This window comes from Hydra vulgaris, chromosome 03 (assembly GCF_038396675.1).
Source record: "Hydra vulgaris chromosome 03, alternate assembly HydraT2T_AEP".
NCBI classification, from domain to species: Eukaryota; Metazoa; Cnidaria; class Hydrozoa; order Anthoathecata; family Hydridae; genus Hydra; species Hydra vulgaris.
In genome coordinates this window covers 60,948,780-60,954,686 of record NC_088922.1, presented here as the reverse complement: position 1 = coordinate 60,954,686, position 5,907 = coordinate 60,948,780, and the positions used below count along the sequence as shown (strand labels likewise).

The 5,907-nt window shown below is 25.6% G+C and overlaps 1 long non-coding RNA gene across 2 annotated transcripts; it reads right to left on the bottom strand.

Annotated features, from left to right (window-relative positions):
- Positions 1-309: 309 nt before the first annotated feature.
- LOC136078319 (uncharacterized) lies at positions 310-5,688 on the bottom strand. Of its 2 annotated transcripts, XR_010637720.1 has the most exons (5): positions 5,520-5,688; positions 4,979-5,005; positions 4,721-4,756; positions 4,379-4,402; positions 310-373 (listed from the first exon to the last, which is right to left on the bottom strand). It is a non-coding gene; the product is annotated as an uncharacterized LOC136078319 (long non-coding RNA). The 2 variants fall into 2 exon arrangements; XR_010637719.1 differs by lacking the exon at positions 310-373 and having other exon boundaries at positions 3,096-4,402.
- Between the last annotated feature and the right edge of the window lie 219 nt (positions 5,689-5,907).

Here is a 5,907-nt window from a genome sequence, read left to right as displayed (position 1 = left end):
GCATTAGTTAAGTTGGGAATAGTAACAATAACAATACTTTTTCTTTATGTTTTTTGTATAACATTTTATAAATAAAGTTTCATTAAAGTTTAGAAGGAGAACCCTTATATAAAATCATTTACAAGTGAAGAGTTTATTTTCAAGATGTGGAATAAGCAAAAAGTAACAAATGACTAATAATAACAAGTAACTTTAAATACAAACAACAGAAAAAAAAATTAATTTTTATAAGTTCAAAAATAATAAATTGCAAATCACATAAAAATTATTTTGTAAAGCAAATAATATTTAAAGTAGTACATTAAAACAAAGTTGCTCATCACACCGCATTTTGAAAAATAAACTCTTAATGTAGTCAAGGATAGTTTGAACTCTAAAAACATCCGATTGTAAATGTTTAGTTTAAATTTTTCATTATTTAAGAAATTATTCAATGCAGTATCATCTTAGCCACACAATTGTGGAACTGTAAACATTAAATTAAAAATTTTCGCTTTTTTTTATTTTAGATATTTATAACAACATTTGATTGTCATATAATTTGATTATAATATTTAAGAGTATTACTGACAAACCATTATGGTATGCCAGCATTGATCTAAAGTATTTATGAACAAGACTTTGGCATTTCAAACAGATTTTGCAGTCTACATAAATGTAAGCAAATACCTTTCATTAGTTTATTTAAATTAATTTTATCTTGTTCATATTTAAAAAATAGAATGTATATTCTCCTATTTTTATTAGTGAAATATACAAATATATATGCGTGTGTGTCAATTTTATTTTAAGACTGTCAATTTGATCCAAATTTTTTCCATTATCTTTGATCTAAATATAATAAATATTATGCATTTTAAAGTCAAGCATACGCAATTAAAAAATACTGTAAAGTGGCCAAATTTAGTTGGTAAAAAAAAATTAATTGCAAGTTTTATTTGCAATTGTTGGCATTGTTGTTGATTTTGAATATAGGATATGTACTTATGCTTAATACAGAGCAGTCCAAAAAGAGATTGAAAAAAGTAGTTGTGAAAATATAAGGTGTGTGGATTAATTGTGTTTATCTTGGAGATAAAATTGGATCAGCTTGTGAAGCCAAATCATTGACAAAAGTTAGATGTGACTGGGACAAGTTTAGAGCATTATTGACATTTCTAACAGCAAGAGGTGTTAGAAATGTCTATAATGCTAAACCGCTAAAGATAAGTAAAGCTACATTTAAAAGTAAAGTTGTACACTACATGCACCCAGAGTGTTATGATGTATTACAATGAAACAATGGAAATGATAATGATGTTCTGCATCTGAAATGAATAACAGAGATGATGATCAGATAGATGTTCAATGTGACTCTAAAAGGTAAGATAAGAAGCTTTAAAAAGATTTTTTTGATATGAAAAAGTGATTAATAATAGTAAGCGTATCTGATAGGACGTGTTGTGAAAGATTTTAGTATGGGCAATATAGAGCATATTGTTCAGTTTTAGTTATTTAGGTACGTTAAGCATAAAGAAACAGATGATTTGGTATCAGCATAATGCAATTTAGCAGTTTCAGGATAAAAAGGTTGGGGTAGATATAGATAAACTTAGAGAAAAAATAATAGTATTTATAATATATATTTAACTTTCAAGTTTCCGTGAAAAAGGTTGTAATAGAGCAAGGTAAATTTTTATTAATGGAATTTTAGAATTAAGTTCATGAGCAACATTTTCAAAAGCTGGAGTTAATATTGTTTTTATCGGTAACATCATTTCAGTTAACTTTTTATAATTCAGATTTAAATGATTATTTACTATAATTTTTAAAGTTCCTGCGTTATATATCATGACAGTGTGGTCATAATTTATATAATAATAATTTCATAAGATAAAGTGCCTTTGTAAAAAGGATATGTTTAAATGGGAAAAGGGTATAGAGTTTATGATGTCAAAGTTATGAGAACAAAATTTATTGATGTCAAAATATTAGCAATCTACATCAAAATATTCAATCATTAGTATTGTTGCAATTTATACCAATAAAGTTTTTATTAAAGTTAAATATATACTTTTTATTTATATTATTATAAGAAACTTAAAAAATTTATATTAAGTATGTAATATTGCTATTATTATTACTAATGACTGTACTAAATGTAATATTTTCTGAACTTGTGTCATTGATAAAGCAAATTTGGTCTGTCAGTCACTACATGGTTCTTGTTTTTTCTTTGGAAAATCATACTGTTTTTATTATTTTAAAAAATAGTAAATTTATGTTTATTTCAAAACAAAAAATTAAAAAAAATTTTTAATCTAATAATAAAGTTAGTTGCACCCATTTTTATTTATGGCTTATGAGATTTTATATGCTTTATAATATAAAAAGTATTACTAATACACAAGTTTTTATCCTATATAGTAAAAACAGATATTTTATAGTAATAAACAGTAAATACCCTAAATTAACTACTTTACCATAATATAAACAAGAACACATATAAAATTACAAGTCGATATCTATGACATCTACACGTAATCTAGAGACAACCATAAAAAGGTACATAGACTGATTTTTTAAAATTGGTTAAACACAAGAATGTTATATATCATTAAAAAGCCCTCGAATACAGTATTTCAAATTATGAAAATCGGACAATTGTGTAAATAGTTATGACGTTTTTAGTGGGAAATTTTCGATATATGGAATTTTTGATAAAACTGTGGTCAAAAAAATATTTTTTCACATAAATTGTTATAACTTTGCCAATTCTTATTTAAATATCTTTAACTTGGTATCAAAAGATAAATGTAAAAAAGGGCTATAATTTCAAACTATTTTCAAGATAAAGGGCGCATCAAGGGATTCAGGAGGGCTGGTAATCCACCACCTATACCTCACAAAAATACATCCTTTTTTCATAAAAGAGTGTTTTTTTAATAAAATTATAAATATTTTTATACACCAATTTGTTATTATTTTATTCCACATCACACGTCTATCTTAAAGTTGGGTGTTTGGTTGTGGGTAAAGTATAACACACTCTATCAAAGTTTTATTCTTTTAAATATTTCAATCTTTACTGTAATAATTAATTCTAGTATAAAAAATAAAAAATCTATTTTAATACATGGGAGGGGGCGTATGCGGCCCCCCTTTCGCCCCATACCTAAAAAAATATTTTAATGAGAAATTAACAAAAAATGTTTAAAAATGCTTTTTTATAAATACATATAAAACAGTATAAAAAACTGTTTTACCACATTACAAGATGTATCATTTTGTCATGTAAAGGAAAAGACTACACACTCCAACCTAAAAAAACACAAGAGCAGCAAGTATTTTGAAATACAAAAAGTAATAGCTATTGCCTTGGCTTTTAGTAAATGATTTATGCTTTAAATTCCATTTATGAATTAAAATAAACTATTTTTAACGACAGACACCACGTGAAGGTAAGCCAGAGCCGTCTATCAAAATAATTTACAAGCCACAAAACTTGCGGTACTTGTTTGCAAGCCACAAAAATTGCAGAACTTATTTTTCAAGCATTTTTACATTATTTCATATTCAAACTAAGAAAATATTAACTCCCCTAATACAACAGCAGAAGATTGTGAAGCCTTGCACTAGCTGTCTCTTTCTTGAGTGTTGTAATAATAGAAAGAGAGAAATATCTTTTATATTGTCGAACAAAGACATTCTCGGTTGCATTAAGACAAGCAGAAATCATTTCTGTCAGTTGGCCATCAATGAAACATAAAGTAGTAATTGATTTTAAATATTTTGGAGCAGCTCTTTCCCAAAAAATTTGTATTTCTACAAAATAATGCAGCAGGATTAGATTTGCAATTAGTAATTGTTTTTAAAATAGAATTTTTTTTTAGATCTCACAGTGAACAAAGAAATAGCTTCTAAACTTCTAAACAACTGTGGCACATGAAACTATGATGAAACTAAAAGTAAAAAAAACCTGTAATCAACAAGAAAAAAATTGAAATTAATATTAAATCTATAGTATACCCATAACGAAAGAAATGACATCGACATCCGCAGTAGGTGTCAAGGAAGCTTAAGTTAAAAAAGGTAATTAACAGAAAAAACAACAACAATTAATTAATCAATTAAAATAAACAAACAAACAAAAAAAAGTTGAAAATGGGATTAAATCTGTACACTACTGAAAAAGAATTGATTGTTATGTTGTTATCCAAAAAAAATGATATTGGTAATAAATCTTTTACAAGTTAAAAAAAGTAATAGTTTTTAAATTTACTAATCACATTCATTGAAGAAAGTACTTGAGATAAAAAACATATGAATTAAACCAAAGCATACATCTTTAAATTTCTACTTATATAAACATAACCGAAATTGAAATATACAAACTTACCAGTGGAAGGCTGAAATATTTGGACTAAAAATAACAAGAAAACTGTATATCAAAACAAAACACCTTAAATTTGACTATAGTAAGTGAATAAGTAACAACCATCAAATAAGTTTTGCATAATGTGTAACAACTTTATTGACTAAGTATATAATGAAAATATTATTACACAAGTAAACATTAGGAAAGGTTGTATAATGATTTAAACAATAACAAAAGATAAAGTATTCTACAACAAGTAAATGTTAAAAGACAATAAAATTTTTTTTGTATTATAATACTTTTTAAGCATTTACATTTATTTTATTATAAATAACACCAAAAATTATGTTACTCATGACTTACAGAATCTCAAAGATTGATGAAACAATAAGCCCGCATCTAAACAAGAAGGAAACATAAGAAATGTTTGTGTAATGATTTAAACAATAGTAAAAAGACTAAGTATTATACAATAGATAAATGATAAAAGATCAACATACCAGCTGTACTCAATGTAGATAAAAGTAAAGGTAAAAAAAGGATGTAAAGAACAAAAAATACATAGTTTTTGCCAACAAATCTATGCACAGTTGTTTAAAAAAAAATAGCTTTCAAGCTTACCAACCATAGCATGTGGTGGTGACAAAGCTAAAGATGAAAAAATTAACCGAAATAACTTTGATTTTGGCATTAGCTCTATACAGAGCTGAAAAAATTTTTTTTATAACTTATCTACTGTGGCAGATTTTGATGAAACCAGAAGAAGAAAAAAAAGGTGTAATCAAATTAAATAAAAAAAGGGATTAAACTTATAGTATAACTTTAAAGAATAGTAGTATAAATAGCTAATAAAGAAAAAGCTTTTTAACCAACTGCATCAGATGATGATGAAGCTAAAGTTAAAAAAGGTGTAATTAAAAAAAAAGCAGTTTTGGCAACAAATTCAAAAAAACTAATCCAATAAAATAATTTGTAATGAACAAGGAAAAGTAATGGTGTAAATAGCAAATAAAATAATGGTGCAAATACCAAAATAAGGTGTTATTTAAAAAAAAGTCTTGAATAGGTTTAATCTAGTGAATGATTTTTAAAAGTTTAACAAAAAACAAACTTGTAAAAGTAATAAACAATAAAATTATTATGAAAAAACAAACGAACTTACTATCTGTTTGAGTAGCCATGTTATCAATATTGTTCATTTTTTAAATTACTTAAAATCTAAGTGAAACAACATGCAGTAAATATTTTAAAAGATAAAAAAACCCCTCTCTAACCCCACCCTATCTCGGCTATTTTCGAAAAACATGAGGTACCAAAAGTGTTTTACTGATTTAACTATCTGCTACATAATATTTTTTCTTAAAATTGGGCAGGTGCAAAGAAAATGCATGTAAAAATTTATCTAAAAAATCAAAAAAGCGGAATAAAGATTCCTTCGACAATAATTTAACAAGTAAACATCGACATAAATTTCATGAGAAAAATACTCAAAAAAAGGTGTAACAACCGTACATAAAAGTAACACAAATAACAAGCTTAACTCTTCTTCT